This window comes from Anabrus simplex, chromosome 2, assembly GCF_040414725.1.
Source record: "Anabrus simplex isolate iqAnaSimp1 chromosome 2, ASM4041472v1, whole genome shotgun sequence".
NCBI classification, from domain to species: domain Eukaryota; kingdom Metazoa; phylum Arthropoda; class Insecta; order Orthoptera; family Tettigoniidae; genus Anabrus; species Anabrus simplex.
The window spans coordinates 130,116,030-130,133,625 of NC_090266.1; the positions used below are offsets into that span (position 1 = coordinate 130,116,030).

A 17,596-nucleotide genomic window follows, 5' to 3' on the forward strand; every position below is an offset into this window, starting at 1 on the left:
TGTGTGTATTTAAACCTTTGTTGAATTTTTTAGCAAGTCATTGTTTGACATGGAGTCGTAGTAACAGAATCTTCTCTCTGGACACATGGGACTCAATTTTTACATTGTGTGCCCCTGGAATGAGTTATTTTCTTGTTGGTCACTCTTTCCTGGTTTAATGCTGATCATCTGCTCTACTATCCTTCAGGCAGAGGAAGCAAGAATATTTGGTGTAGCCACCTTGAAGCCCCAGAAGAAATCCCAAAATCTTAAAATCACCACAAACATCCCATTTGTAACGTCCATATTTTAGTTTTTCCAAGAGCAGCTTTACATTTTCAAAAGTCTCCTTAAGTTGTGCAGAATGAGCTACTGGTATGGAAAGAAACTTGTTCCCATTGTGTAGTACGACAGCTTTGAGACTTGTTCTTGAACTGTCTGTACATTGATGCCATTGATCTAGTTGATGAGGAATCTTAACGTGTTCAAAGAGACAATTAACATCACAATATAAACAAAGATTTCTGTACATTTGGTGGAAGCAGGCAAAATTCTTGTGCCTTACCCCGTATTTTGTTATTTTACAGGATTTATTGAGCAAGTTATATTGTGGCAGACTGGTTGAAAGCAGTTCAGCCATTGATTTGGTTAGTTGCAACTCCCTGACAAGCTCTTCCAATTTTGGCTGAGTAAAGAGTTGTTGTTCTAAATTGCTGTCATCACTAAAAATGAAAACACTGTCATCACTTGAATTCATCTCTATGTCCTTTTCATTAATATTCTGTTTTGGCTGTGATGGAATTGGCAGCTCTTCACTAAGTTGTACTGGTGCAATAGATGACGGTAGGCTAGGATGTGGAATATTTTTTTCTTTTCTTGGTACTTTGGTGATGTGTAATATAGTTTTTCCACCGTACAAAAGTAACGGTTGTCGTGATGATTTGTAGGCTCTCGCCATAATCTAGAGAATGCAAATGGCATACGTTTTCTTGATCCACGTAGCCAACCCTCTAAAATAGATGAGCAGCTGCCACATGTCACATGGGGAGCCCATGTAACATGTTGGTCTTGAACATGCACACTGAAGTAAGCACCGTACGCCTCACAGAATTTTGTACTGGGCACAATTTTATGTTTCACTTGTTTTGATCCAATGTAATGTCCACAAACACAACAGAGCGTGTCTGCTGGCAATTTACAACTTCTGGATGTTGACATTTTACGTTAAAAGACAACAATCAATGTTACTTATAACCACAGAACTGCATCTACATTTACAAATGACACAAAGACATTTTCTGAAAAATATCGATGTATATCGAAACATGCAGTTGGATTTTTAAAAGAAGTCGACCTATTAAACCCTTGTTTAATTTATTAATTTGACCACCTAATCAATACAATAAGTCTTGTTATTATTGTTATTATTTCAATCAAATATCATCAATGCGGATCAAAAATGTAATATTAAACCCTTCCAGATGTATACCAATAAAGTTGGAACATCACATTAGAGCGATTAGTGGTGATCACCTTGAATAACTACGATTGTCAGAAAATGTGGTAAAATATCAACTTTCCAAAAACCATTAAAATATCAAAAAGTGTTGACATTTCAAAAAATACTAAAATTATATTGATGTTGATTATGTTAGTTTTATACAATAAAATGAAGAAATAAAAATAAACAATTTTTTGTTACGTAGTTTAATATGCTATTTATCATTTGTGGTGTTGTATAATTCTTTCTGATGAAGAGGGAGTGTAATTGTGCTTTGTAGTTGCCGAGAATACCATCCATTAAATAAAATTGTGTAAATTATTTGTGTTCCAATTCTTGCTGCCTGTTTCTTGTTTCTCAATGCACTCACTTTACATTGACCTTCGGGCGGGTGCCTCATTCACAATTAACATTCGGGAGTGTAACTCCCGCCCATTGCAAACAGTTCCACGGGTACTGGCAGGCATGAGTATCACCTGCTTTTGACACACTCTGTGTTATAACCCTAGGAAAACTGTTTGAAGGGGCCAGTTTTGAGTGTTTTTTTTTTAAAGGGAAATATTTAGGAGAAACCCAAACATAAACGTAAAATTTCTTTTAACTTTGTTTGTTTGGACATGGAATTATTTTTTATGTGACTCTTCAACTTTTCTGTACACATAGAGAAACAACAGGGGATGTATATGCACACAGCACAGGTGCCTCTTCAGTGACACACATGTTAACGCCCACTGCCAAACATTTTATTGTTAAATTCATCAATAGATTATCTTCTTCTGCCTTTCTCCTTACGTTGAGATTCTTCAATATTGCTCACCAGTTAATTTGTAAGTCCTCCGTCATAGCCTCCTTTCTGTTGCCAAACTCATCCTCTTCCTTATTCCATCTGATTGACAGTTACATATTGTTAAAATAATTTTTTACGTCTGGTCTGGTCATTCCTTATCTTGTCTTGTTGCTTTTTCCTCTCTATTTACTTCCTTGCAGATTGACAGTGTTGCCTTTGTTCAGCTTTTGTTGTGATGAACAGGATGCACAATAGAAAAGAACATTACCTTTTTTTTTCAGGTTCGCCAGAAAGCAGTGCATTTGGTGATAGCGAAAATTTAACTCGCAGCAATCCATTTTTGGAGATGCAACAAGGAGAGACTCCTCTTGAATTGGGTGTTCAGTTTGTGCAGGTATATAATATTTCACAGCTAAACTGCTCTACTCTGATTGGCCAAAAGTCATGGGAAGACACTGAATGTGATGTTAATAATGAGTCGCTAATCCGCGAGACTTCAAAATGGCAGCAGTACGGCCAGGCATTGACTCTACAAGATATTGGAATCATTCTGGAGGGATCTGGACCCACGCATCTTACACTGCTACCCACAATTGGTCTTGTGTAGTTGGTGCAGTGTTCATGGAGCGTACACTTGAATCGGCAGCATTCAATAAATGCTTGATTGGATTAAGATGGGGGGATCTACAGGGAAAATCCATGGTTGTAAATTTACTGGAGTATTCCTCCAACCACCTGTGTGCCACCACAGATCGGTGACATGGCGACATGGCGCATTGTCCTTCTGAAACATGGCATCTACATCAAGGTACTCTAGGTTCAGAAGGGGATGCAGATGATCTGAATGAATGTCCACATAACGTGCACCTGTCAGCACTCCCTGCAGCCAGACAGTTGGCCTAATTGCGACCATGAGAACGCCTCCCAGTCCAGAACTTAACCACCTCCCACCTGGACAAAACCTTGCTGACTCACAGGATCCATAACTTCATGGGACATACGCCACATGCTCATGTACCCAATCAACTCTATACAACTGGAACCGGAATTCATCGAACCATACCGCACACCGTCACTGTTACATGGTTATTTGCCAAGGTTCAGAGGGCCATGTACGTCGTTGACCTCTTTGTCGAGGAGTCAGCAAAGGGACACAAGTTGGTTGTTGGCTGGTGAAACATATGTGTTGCAGTTGCATTCTTACAGTCCTGGTAGAAATGGGTTCCGGACTCCCAAAATTTAACTGGGCAGTTATGTGACTCACAGTAGCTCGCCAAGCGCCCAGTATGGTTCTGTGGAGGCGACGTGACATCCGTTCATTAAACACCTGTGATCTTTCCGTGCGGTGGTTTACGCGGATGTTAACATTCTCTCTGCAATGTTGAAGATCCACCCTCGATACTATCGACCTCCGAAACCCAAATTTGCGTGTAATCTCCGCAATGCTATGACCCATGCACCTTGCGCCGATGAACATCCCACGTTCATTGTCTGTTTACTTGCAAAGTGTTGCCATCTTCAGGACACTGTTGTCTATGGCAGACTGCTCAGCTAGCCGCAACGCTCAGCGGTCATACACGGCACATTCTCTAATGGGACACCCCTTCCCTTGACTTTAGGCCACTCAATGTATGTTCCCTTCAATGATCTCTCTGATGTGAGTCAAAATGTCTTCAAATTTGATTCTGTAGAAACTAACCGAAAACTTAATATTTGGATGTCATCACAAACATTGACTTATTAGACTGACATATTTACTGATATTGAATAAGACTGAAATTGACACTGTTGTCTGTATACTTATATTGTTATTTCAGAATGTTATGGCCAGGAGGAGAGCGTGCTTGTACAACATTACAAATAGTCGAGGGAGAGTGGTACAATTCTGGTTAATCAAGCGAAAATATAAGTTGGGTTAAGACATTATTGGAATGTTTGATTTTACAGAAGCCACAGTCCAATGTGTACAGGTGGGGTATTTCTGTATTATTTTATTACATGTTGAGAAGAATTCATTTGTATAACCAACCAAATGTAGGATGATGATGTATAACTTATTGTTACTTAGAATACCTAGTACATTTGAAGCACGTTTTACAACAGGTGTTGGTGTCTGCATTATAACGTATCTGCAATACATTGAAATAACATAAATTTATGGTTCAGTATTGCAGCATGTATTAATTCAATTGGAATTAAATAAAATATCTGGCATTTACACCATATTTAATGAAGCTTTGACCGATGAAAATTAGGTTTGGTATTTGCATGATTTCTTATTGAGGAAGTTGTTCATATGACTCTGTTGGAACCTCCAAGTACGTTTCTTAAGTACGTAGTGCTTAATCAGTGTTAGATGTTACAAAAGAAGTCACTATATCTCACGGACATGTTATCACTTTGTTGTCTCAGATTTTACTTTGATTTGGAACATAGAATATGAGGGTCGTATTCAACGAACAAAAGCCAAAATATTTTAGCCCCAACTGAGCAGTGTATTAAATTTAACTGCCTGACCCTTTATCATTAATCATCCGGATGTCGCAATATTATGTCGTAAGACAGTGGACTAAAACTGCAGTGTCAGTAATATTACGTCCCTCGAATTCATACGCTTTATATACAAGACTAACAAATTATAGCGGCCCTAGCACTGCTGTAGTGAATATATTGTGCAGTAAGTAGTATAATGCACCGCTAGATAACACAACATTGCTGTATGGAGGCAGGATAGAGCAGGGTTGTGCTAGTTGGCTCCACCCATATTTTCCTTCCTAAAGTGTACGCACTTTTTATTGATACCATTTTTCTACATAGTCACCCTGCTTTTCAATGCACATGGACCACCATTTCACAAGCTTTCTGATAGCCTCTGCAAAAAAGGTTTTTGTTTGCACAGCAAACACCGTCACCTGTTGATCGGAGCTGAATCGATGGCCTCTTAGAGGATTTCTAAGTGGACCAATCAGATGGTAATCTAATGGGGGAGATCAGGACTGTACACAGGATACTCCAACACCTTGAAACGCAGTTTGAGTGGTGTGGGTGGTGGTATATGGACGTGCATTGTCATGCAACAAAAGAACTCCTTGTGACAATCGATTTCTGCGTTTGTTGCTAGTTCCAGGTTTCAGCTTCTTTACCAACATATCACTGTAATATTCACTGTTCACTGTTTTCCCCTTTTCCTGGTAATGTTCCAGGATTGGTCCTTGAGGGTCCCAAAACACTGTGAGCATCACTTTTCCTGCAGAAGGTTGACTCTTGTATTTCTTTTTGACTGGGGATCCGGGATGCTTCCATTCCATGCTCTGATGTTTGCTCTCTGGTTCGAAGTGGTGAACCAATGTTTAATCTCTAGTGATGATCCGTTTCAGAAACATTTCACCTTCATTAGCATGACAGTCCAGTAGATGCTGACAGATTCTCACACGATTGTGCTTCTGCTCTTCATTGAGTTGTTTTGGAACCCATCTCCAACTGATTTTGTGAAAGTTAAGCCTGTTATGCATGATTTCATATGCAGAACCATGGCTAATGTGCATATGGTTTGCCACATCATCAACAGTCACTCTTCTGTTATTCAGGATCATATCACGCAATTGTTCAATATTAGCATCAGTTACGGCTGCAGATGGATGCCCGGATATTTCCTCATCCTTCACGCTTGTGTGACCCCTTTTAAAGTGTTCAATCCACTGGCAAACACTTCACTGTTGCAAAACATTGTCCCCGTATTGTGCTGAAAGTCTTCTACGAATTTATGCCCCTGTTACACCCTCAGACCACAAAAATAGGATTACAGAACACTGTCCTTCCTTGGTGCAAACAAAACGTGGTACAGCCATCTTTACGTCACATTAGGGCAAGCTGTACTGATCTGATAATGCTGAAACCCACCACAGATGTAGACAACGGTGCCGTCTAGCGGCTGGTGAGCACACAACGCCATAGAGCCAACCTAAAGACATTTAGAGCTAAATTGCAGATACTTATTGACTTTCGTACATACGTTTGCTTGGTGGATTTTGGGGGTGCATAATATATTCAGTTGTTAAGTGTTGCGTTCTTTAGAAATGAAGTGGCATATTGATAATCTCACAAACTATGAAATTCAATCATTTATTCATGTTTTGAATGCTGAAAACATTCGACGAATTGACATTCATGGGGGACTGTGGAGAATGTATTTTATAAGAGGCCAGTATTAGGATTTGGTGCATACATTTAAACAAGGGAGAATAATCTTTCATGATGCAGAGAGGTCAGATTGCCCACTTTCATCAGCGGTGAACTGAAACAAAAGGTTGATTGCATCATATGAGATAATTTGCGCTTTGCAATTACTGAGATGCGTGCACAGTGTCCTGAAGTGTGTTGCACAGTTTCATTTGAAATTATCACTTAACATTTGGAGGACCACAAAGTCTGTTCAGAACCACTGATGCTCACAGATGGGCACAAAGCTGAATGGATGGGTTCTGAATTAACTTTCTTGGAATATTATCAACATTATGGCAATGAGCTCATTGACCAAATTTTCACACGAGATGAAAAACTGGTTTTGCTCAACACATGTGACAGGAAATGGCAGTCATTTGAGTGACATCATTCAGGCTCTTACATGTTGCAAATCTCATGACTGGTCCGTACTGAAATGTACATTAATTCAACAATGATACAAAAGTTTTTGAGATCCACCTATACAATACACATTGGGTTCTTAAAAATTAAGATTTACATCTTGTCATTCTAATTTAACATGTTTCGCCCATTGTATGGACGTCTTCAGCCGTAATCTGATTCCTAATGTATAAAGATCAGGATCCTGATTACTCTAGTCAAAGTGTTACATAAAGAAACATATGTGTTATAAAAATGAGGAAAACTTGTTATAAGTTCCCAGAATACAATTTACACAATTAAAACATGTTTAAAAATATGTTCAAGTAAAATGAGTAATATTGGTGCAATCTTACACTGATGTCCTTAAAACATTTTTAAAATAGCCAAACTGTCCTTATTTACATAAACGATAAGAAAATCTATGGCTAAAAATCAAAAATGAAAGGAATCTGGTTAAAGGCAACCCAAATTTGAAGTCGTAGAAAGATATTAACGATCCGTAAGTTGCTTAATCAGTTAAAAAATCGTAAATATTTTTGTAATTTTTTTTAGTAGGCCTAGTATCATAGAGTATACAGCTGTGTGTTTGATGGAGTTATTGTTACTGTTATTAGACATGTATTTATGAGGTGAGTCCACAGTCTTCTTTTTTGTTGAAGAAATGATGAAAGGTTCACTGCTGACTGTTGCCGTGTGTGTCTCTACTATCTGATATGATTGTTTCTTCATTGTGCTAATAGTCAAATGGGAACGCTCATGCTTGTTGTGGGCTATAGCTTGAATCTTGAGAACAACTATTGGTAATTGTGTGGTGAAGAATCTATAATGAAAGGAAGGTAGAAAGACATTAAGTTTAAAGATTTAAAGAAAAGACTGTAGTATTTTTCAGGAAACGTTGTGTGTACGTTTACTTACCCTCCTGATTTTTGCGGTGTGAAGTAGTTGCCTTTGCAGCGTCAGAACGAGTGACACTTGCATTTCTTGTATTGTATCTGTGTGGAATTGAGGGAGGGGTGTGTGGTGCAGGAGAGGAGATGGGCGGAGCGTTAAGCTTACATGCTGTTGGCTGTGAGAGCTTAGTAGGGGCAGACACGGAGGGAGTTATCTTTAATGGTGGGAGCTTTTATGGATGTTATTTAAAGATTTTTAAGATTTTATTTTCATTTAAATTTAGTGATTGTAACAAGTTGGGCAAAACCTCGTATAAGGGATTTTTTTATTTCAACTAAGTCGTTCAGGTTAAAGTTTTTGCTATAGTATTGATCTAAATAAATATAAACGCTTTCTAATTCATCCATTAATTTTCCTTTGCCCACTCCTTTGGTAATTGTAAGGTCCTGTTCGATAGTTGTGAAACAGTGCCCTGTATCCTTCATGTGAGAACTCATGGTTGAGAACTTGTTATTATTATTGCCATTATAGTGCTCTTGATATCTTGTAAAGAAACTTCGGCCTGTTTGTCTGATATACGAAATGTCACATTGGGTGCATTTGAGTCTGTATATGCCTGAACTTGAATAGATGCTACTGTTTGAGTTTAGTGTGTTGTGATTGAGAAACAGGTTGCGGTTAGTGTTTGTTGCCCTAAAGGCAATATTGATATTTTGCTTTTTTAAGGGATTTGTTACCTGGTATATGCCTGGATTATTGTAGGTGAACGTGGCAAAACTACATTTTTGGGTTTATCTGGGACGAGGTTTATTGCTAATTTAAGTTCAATGTTGTTAATTATTCAGTTAGCTATTTCTGTTTCAAAACCATTAAGTTCTGCCAAATTCTTTATATAATTGATTTCTGTTTTTTACGTTCCTAGTTCTAATGGGATTTTTAAGGCTCTGTAAATACAACTTTAGAAAGTGGCCTGATTGTGGGAGTTAGAGTGTACTGTTGAATTTTTAATTGTTAGTGGGGTATGAGTAGGTTTTCTAAGAATTTGGAAATCGAATGTATTCTTATCGTGTGTTACTGTGATGTCTAAAAAGTTGATGGATCCGTTGACCTCGTCCTCCATGGTGAACTTTATATTTTGGTGAAGGGTGTTTAAAAAATCTAAAATTTTGTTGTTATTGTTAAGATTATTATCGATTATTGCAAAAGAATCGTCTACGTACCTAAGCCACAATCTGAGTCCCTTTATTTTTGACGTAATTTTGTGGTGTTCTAATGAATCCATGTATATGTCAACCAAGATGCCTGACAATGGGTCACCCATTAAATAGGCCGTATTGGTGATAAATTTTGCCATTGAAAGTGAAATAGTTGTTCTTTAATACAAAGTTCAGAAACTTAATAAACTCATCTATTTCAAGCATGCTTAGATTGCTGTGTTTGGAAAGGTTTTCCATAATAATGTTTGCTGTTTCTTTTGTCGGCACGTTAGAATACATGTTCGTAATATCATAAGAGCATATCACAAAAGTCGACCGAGTTCTTTAAAGGGGATTTGTTGTTAAATCTATTATGTCTTTTGAGAAAATGATGAATGTACTATGAAGTCTTATAAGTCGGGCTGTTTCTGCAATAGATAATAGGACTCATGGGTGTGTCTCTCTTGTGTAATGTAGGTAAGGCTCTGCCCATTGAAATATTAGGGTTCATGTGGATTAGTTTTTGCTGCTCTTGCTCATTGAGTAAGAAAGTTGAACTCTTTATTAGTGTTTTTAAATTTGGTTGAATTGTAGTAGTAGGGTCCTTGTTGACTACCAGTATTGAAAATGTCCCATCTGCAAAAAAGTTTTTTGTTTTTGTAATATATCAGTTTCTGTCTAATTTTAGTTTTCAATCTTTGAATTAAATTTGTGGGGTTGGAATCAGAAGTTTTATGTAATTCCTCGGTTACTGTTGGTAAATTATTTTTTTAATTTGTACCTAGTATCGTTTTGTAATTCTAAGGGGAGTTTGGAAATATTGGACTCAACCTCTAATATAGTGTTGATCACGTCGCTTTCCTTTCGTTAATTTCTTTTTCTGAGAATTTTGAGTTTGTCGTGTTAACCAAGGCTGGTGAATTGTTAAGAGGTGGGATGCTTTTTATTTTTTCTACATGCTTTTTAGGAAACCGCAGCTGAGTTTGTTTTAAGTAAGCAAGTTTTTTATCTATAGTGATTTGTTTATTGTTTACGGCAATGATGGGATAGGAAAGGCCTGGGAGTTGGAAGGAAGCAGCCGTGGCCTTAATTAATGTACAGCCCCAGCATTTGCCTGGTGCGAAAATGGGAAACCACTTGTTAAGAAAGTAGGAAAAGATCCTATTGGTCTGTCTCTGTGTGCTCATGCGTCCTATATGGCCATAAAAATTAATCCTCCTTTTCCGAATCGTGTCCGTTATCCTCTCCATATGCTGGTACAGATCGCTGTTGTGTCGTCTCCTATACTCACCATTTTCTTTGATTGGTCCAAGAATCTTTCTCAGGATTTTTCTTTCTTTAGCTTCTAGCTTCTCCATCAGACCTTTTCTGTTCATTGCAATGCATTCTGCTGCCTACAGTGCTTCCGGGCGTACAACCGAACAATAATGCCTAAGCTTGGCATTGATGGACACTGATCTTTTGTTGTAGACATTCCTAGTCAGCTGGTATGCCACCTCCATCTTGTTGATTCTGCACATGATTGCTTCTTTCTCAGAGTTATTAGGTACTATCCACTCGCCTAAGTACTTAAACTTCTCCACCTGCTTGATTTTTTCCTGTTCCACAATGAGCACTCTGGGAGCTGGCTTGATATTGGTTATAAACTCTGTTTTTTGGAAAGAGATTTGGAGGCCAGCTTTTGCTGCTTGGATTCTCAGTTGGTTAATTTGTTTTTCAGCAGTATCTAGTGAATCAGAAAAGATCACTAGGTCATCTGCAAAAGCTAGGCAGTCTATGATAAGATCATCTTTCTTATATCCTATTCTAAGGCCATTCTCAACCTCTTCCTTGCACATCTCCTTGCGCCATTCCCGAATTATTTTCTCCAGAACGCAGTTGAAAAGAAGCGGTGATATTCCATCCCCTTGCCTAACACCAGTCTTGATTTCGAAGACGTTCGAAATTTCTCCCCTGAATTTCACCCTGGATGTAGTGCTGGTTAAGGTCTGTTGAATGATAGCTCTCGTTTTGTTGTCTAAACCCATTTCCTTCAGAATGCGGAGGTGTGTGTGTCGATCTATGGAGTCGTAGGCTTTTTGGAAGTCAACAAAAGTAACTACAAAATTCTTATTCCTGGATTTTAGGTACGACAGGACAGACTTAAGGTTCATAATCTGCTCTGCACAAGATCGTCCTATTCTAAAGCCTCCTTGGTATTCACCCAACTGTGAATCAAGTTGCTCTTCTGCCCGAGTTTGAAGGGCTTTGGAGAGAATTTTGTATGTTACTGAGAGAAGGGAGATGCCGCGATAGTTGCTTACATCTGTTTTGTCACCTTTCTTATGTAGGGGATGAATCAGGGCTGCTGTCCAATCATTTGGGATCTTCTCTGTTTCCCAGATCTCGCGAATGATCTCAGTTAGTTTTAAAAATTAAATAACTGGAGGTTCAACCTATTCAATACTCAAAAGAAAGAAACGTAGCAATCACATTTCTATTTAAATGGGACCGGTTTCGACCTTAGTCTAGGTCATCATCAGCCATAAAAAACATGTAAAATGTTTAAGAATGTTGGAGGTCAGTTTTTCACTGTTAGGCACAAAGACACACCATCACATTCTGTTCTGCACAAAGTCACAACATTAACAATCAACTTGCGAAGATCAAAAAGGCTTGAATTCGCAGACGAACAGATCTGTAGATGAAAGCCGCCAGCTCCCGGTGACTACGTGGCACACTCAAGGTCACGCGCTGCGGCCAAACACCAAAGTAGAGTGGAGAACGTTTCGAAGGTCCAGAACCTGTCACGGCTGCGGGAAGCCAAGTACGTATATAAAAATGTACGATGCCAATTAGTATAACCGAATGAGCACCCGTACTCCAGCTAAGATCTTGGTAAACAGTTGATTTGAAAAAACAATTGTAGAGAGAAGAAAAAAATGTAGTAAAAAGCGCAATATCGGAAAACAAATGAAAACTTATATGCACAGTGCGCTATTTAAAAAAAAAAAAAATAGCGCACTGTGCATATAAGTTTTCATTTGTTTTCCGATATTGCGCTTTTTACTACATTTTTTTCTTCTCTCTACAATTGTTTTTTCAAATCAACTGTTTACCAAGATCTTAGCTGGAGTACGGGTGCTCATTCGGTTATACTAATTGGCATCGTACATTTTTATATACGTACTTGGCTTCCCGCAGCCGTGACAGGTTCTGGACCTTCGAAACGTTCTCCACTCTACTTTGGTGTTTGGCCGCAGCGCGTGACCTTGAGTGTGCCACGTAGTCACCGGGAGCTGGCGGCTTTCATCTACAGATCTGTTCGTCTGCGAATTCAAGCCTTTTTGATCTTCGCAAGTTGATTGTTAATGTTGTGACTTTGTGCAGAACAGAATGTGATGTCGTGTCTTTGTGCCTAACAGTGAAAAACTGACCTCCAACATTCTTAAACATTTTACATGTTTTTTATGGCTGATGATGACCTAGACTAAGGTCGAAACCGGTCCCATTTAAATAGAAATGTGATTGCTACGTTTCTTTCTTTTGAGTATTGAATAGGTTGAACCTCCAGTTATTTAATTTTTAACATCAATAATTTCAATACGGAACAATGAAATTTTTATCTTTAAAAACTCAGTTAGTTTATCGATCACCTTTTCACCTGCAGACTTCCAGAGTTCAGCAATTATCGCATCTTCTCCAGGTGCTTTGTTGTTCTTTAATGATGTAATTATCTGTTTGATTTCCTCTTTTGTGGGGGGAGAAGAGTCTGGGTTGGGACGTCTGGATTCTTCAAAGGTGAATTCTGATTCTGGTTCTTCGCAGTTAAGAAGAGATTCAAAATATTTAGCCAAGATTTGGCAGTTATCCTTGTCGTTGTAGGCAACTTTTCCATTGTGATCTCGGAAATGTAGACTTGGTGGGGTGTACTTGGTGAGGTTGCGTTTGAAGGTTCTATAGAAATCCCTAGTATTATTCTTATTGAAGTCCTGCTCGATCTGTGTCAGTTGGTTTTTGTCAAATGCACGCTTTACTTGGCGGATCACTTTAGCTGCATGTTTCCTAGCCTCCAGAAAGTCTTCATATCTTTCTGGATTCTTCAGGGAATTTCATCTTTGCCAAGCGATTTGCCTTTGTGTTATGGCTTCATCACAATCTGGAGTCCACCACGGATGCTTCTTTGGTTTCTTTAGCAATACTGTCTGCTCAGCCGTTTCAACAATGGCATTTTTCAGTTGTTCCGAATTTTCTGTGTCCAAAGACTGAAGTTTCTGAGTGAATTCTTCGCTGGTTTTCAGCTTTTCTGTATCAAATTTATTAGTTTTCTTTATCTTAACTCTTTTGGTGTTTCTTGGATGAAGCTTAATTTTGATCTTGGATAGATAGTGGTCTGAGTCAAGGTTAGCACTTCTCAGGACTTTAACATTTTGGATCTCTTGTGTTGCTTTTCGTGCAATGGCAACATGTTCTATTTGAAATTCTCCCAAGTGAGGATTTGGTGATATCCATGTCTTTTGTTTTCTCGGTAGATGTTTGAAGGCTGTTGACTTAAGAACAAGATTGAATGCCTTACAAAGCTCTATAAGCCTTTCCCCATTTCGGTTGGTTCGTCTGTGGGCTGGATAGTTTCCAACGATATTTTGGAATTTCCTTTCTTTGCCAATCTGGGCATTGAAGTCTCCAAGCAAAATGATTGTGTGTTTGTCAGGAATTTTTGATATAACATCTTCCAGGTCCTCCCAGAATTTGTCTGTTCCTTCTGGGTCTTTCTTGTTTGCCTGGTTGATTGGCGCATGTACGTTCACAAGCGTGTGTACGTTGTTCATACTCCGAAAGCTAAGCATCGAGACCCTGCTGTTAGGAGAGCTGAAATCAGTGACTGAATCAATAATTTTCCTGCTGACAATAAATCCTGTGCCAAGGTGCGGAACAGTTTCCATCACACGTTTGCCAGTTTTCCCTTTGAAGATTCTATAACCTTTTGATTCAAACGCATGTTCGTCAGTAAACCTTGACTCTTGAATTGCTGTAATTAGGATTTCATGATGGGAGAGGACATCCGTAAGACGTTTGAGTTTACCAACTTTCAAGAGAGAGTTGGCATTGAAGGTAGCAAAAAAATTTTGGTGTTTGTGGCTGATTTTGTTCCTAGGAGTCTCCGATACCTCCTTGCATGTAGATGCAGGCTCCCCAGAATCCGAAGGCCTGCTTGCGTCACTCAAGGCGACGGTGGATTGGTTACCACCTGGGGTACAATTTCCTGTTGAATTTTCCTCCATGCTTTGCAGTTGAAAACTTGTAGTTTGGGGTCGCTGTAATTTTACATCAACCAAGTTACTTCCAAGGTTGTAAGCCTTGGAGAGAGCCTGGTGTTCGACTCGGGATGGTATTTCCTCCATACCCCATGCTTCGGTTCTCCCGCCGGTACTTGGGTGGCTGATTGCAGTGGTTTCACACTGGGCGATGGGGGCGCCACATCCCTACGCCAAAAGAGAATATTTCATTTTTATTAAGTACTAGTAACTGGCAGAAAACATTATATTCAGCAGTACATGTCGCAATTTCTGCAGGGAGCTTGGAGCTCGGGTTTGTTTGCTCGCCAGCCAAGTTTGGAAGGTGGAATTTTGACATTACATACACAAGGCAGAACAGGGAAGCAATAGAACTCCAATGGACAACATTTCGGATGCCTTGCAAGAGGCTAGGGTCACCTACGAGAGATGTTTGAAGTATATATAGACAAGAGAATAATCCACCTTATCAATACAATTTTATTATTGTAAGAATTAGCTAACAGGACCGGTTTCAACTTTAAATAATCGTCATCAGCTGTACATGAATACCTTTACATATGTGTCAAGCATTTGTTAGTATGCCTTTTTCTAAAGGGAGATGCCATGGAGAAGCATCATGTCTCAAGTGTCCAAATTGGGCATGTTGAGTGTAAAATGGTTATATATTATTGTACCGGCTGGTACACCTCTACGCCGCACATTTGAATTTTCCGCCTTAAAGTACTCCACTACTGGAGAAACTGTGAACTTAAAACTGGACCTACTTAAATCTTTCCTCCGAAGATGTCACTGTGTTAATTTCGAGTTGTTTTTGTTTTCCATTGATCAAAAATTTTGGACTTTCTCTTATAGATGTCTCTACAAAAAACTATGATCATGCACCCTGGTGCGAAGTGAGGGAACTTTCTTGAAGATATTTTGTACTCATAAGTTTTCTTATTACTAAATTTCGTTCTTTCATTTGTGGGTTGGCAATATTTATCTTTTCTTTCCGCCTGTTTTCAACTTAGCCAATCCAGAATTTGTGTAATTAATTTTTGACCAAGCGTGTCTTTCTTCTTCTTCGATTTTGATGTGTAACTGTAAGCTACCCAATAAACGCCTGTGGGTGTGTCTTAATTATTTGTGAAAGGTCTCGAATCTTCCCCGAGGGTATAAAAACTGCTGACTTTCCTGTCTCTCGGCCACATCATCAACATCTAGCTTAGTGTATGGACGTGTAGTAGGAGGCGGGAAGCGCCTCTTTTTCCAGGCAGCAGTTCTTCAGTAAGGTAATGGCCGCTTAACACCTTTATTTCTTGCTAGCTCAGCAGTTTAACCCAAGGGGAAGGTCTGAAACCCTTACTATGTAACCTAAACAGGTAAATTTCTTACTATTTATGTAAAACTTCATATATCTTCAACTGTAAATCAGGGATAGAGAGTGCTTTACCCTCTTGAGCTCCCCTTCATTTTGATTTGAGGTGACTACGTTTTTCTACTCTTCCTTAATGTGTTAAATTTTCTTATATGAGTCACCTCCATAGTTTGGGAATAGCCCCTGTTTCATCGGCCTAGTGCCTCTTAGGTTTTAAAAGGTTTCATGTAGGAGTGCAAGTATACGCCTCCATTCTACTTGGTGTTGTGGGCCATTTACTTATCCTGTTCTTTTTACTAAGGCCCAGTAGGTCGGGTACAAGATACGCCTGTTTCTTTGTAAGTGTGCCTTGAGGGCAGTTAATGGTAAAGTCTGTTGTGGCCTTTAATAGGCTCAGAAAATTGAGAGCGGGTCAGCGCTTTTATTTGTGGTAAAGAGTGCCCCAGAGAGGCTTGATATTAAAAGTTGGAAGTAAGTGCTCCAGGTATGGAGGGGATTTCTGCCTTTTGGTAATATGTGAGCTGAGGGCTCAGGAATTGTAAAACTTGGGGCTTGAAGCCCAGATTGTTAAATTATCTCTAAATCTTGGCTTTTCCTGATCTTGTACCTGATTGTCGGTTATTTGTTGGCATGTTGTTATTTTTTAAACTTTGAAATTCTATGTGAAAAGTTGTTAAGTTTTGCTACTTTCAAAAATATAACCTTTAATGAAATTTTAATTCATATCTCGGCTTTGTAGTTAGACCCATTCACCCCGGCACCTTCTTTAACCTCTGCCGATCCACCAAACCACGATAACAAGTGGTAGCAGAGCGTGGTTGAATGGGTCTCATTTAAGCCCCTTTTGATGGCTAAACATTGCATTTAATTTGAACTCTAACAATTTTCTCAGTTGCTGGAATTTTCGTTCCTATTTTTCTAAATTTGTCAACTTTCTGTCATCATGTCCGGCCCTCGCGAGGTCCTCCACCCAGGCTATTTGCGCAAGGAGGAATTGATTTATGAATTAACCATTAGAAATGTTCAATCTGGAGGCACGGTTGCGGCCGATACCACCAAACTTAAGGATTCCCTTGATTTCCCGATTAGTATCCCAACCTTGGGAGAGAAAGATATTGATGACGCTCTCTCCACGATCACTGACAATACTACTGAGCTAGCATCTGTAGTTAGTATTTTTGAAGTAAGTGATCCATCTCCAAACCATCTTAAAAAAGTACAGGCTAGACTGTACCATTTTTATAATAGGGTGAGTGATCTATTGTCCTTCAAGTTAAATGAACTCCAGGGTAATGAGGCTAGTGCTCTTGTTGAACACCTTTCTAAAATGTCCAGTAAGGTTAGCCAATTGTTATCTGGATATGCTACTCCTAAAACCGATCAGCCCACGGTGGTAAATATCGTAAGTGAGAAGGATTCCCCCAAGCGGGAAGAAAGTAGGATATCCGTAGGAGTCCAACAAATATCTGCCCCATTAGAAACTGAGTCCGGTCGTCGTACATCCATTCGTTTTGAATAATGCAGTCTCTGAAACAGCTTCTCCGCCCCTTAGGCCTTTACCTACGATGTCTCCTGGGTTCAGTAGTTTACCTCACCCTTTGGCTATGTTGCTTAGAGGTATTTCTAAGTTTTCAGTTAATTCCACTAATGATGTCATTGCATTCTTAAGGTTTTTAGTTGAATTCCAAGATCACGTTCTGGTGTTTTCTCTTTCTCCATGTCAAATTCTTCAAATTATTTACCCCTAATCCATAGGTGTCCTCTCGGACAAAATAGTAAGAGCAATTGCTGAACAATCATCTATAGAAGACTTCCACGCCCACCTGTTAGCTAATTTCATTCCGGCTAGGGCAAGGTCCTCTCCAATACAGAAGTGCTATTATAGAGTACAGCGACGGGATGAAAACTTGGCTGAATTCATACAAGATATTAAGTTTTACACAAGGGTATTTTCTCTTATTTTCCCTGAAGATCAAATCGTAC

At 39.1% G+C, this 17,596-nt stretch overlaps 1 pseudogene; it reads left to right on the plus strand.

Moving 5' to 3' along the window:
- The window catches only part of LOC136862700 (RAB6A-GEF complex partner protein 2-like), a 231,439-nt pseudogene that overhangs the window by 96,512 nt on the left and 117,331 nt on the right, over positions 1-17,596 (plus strand).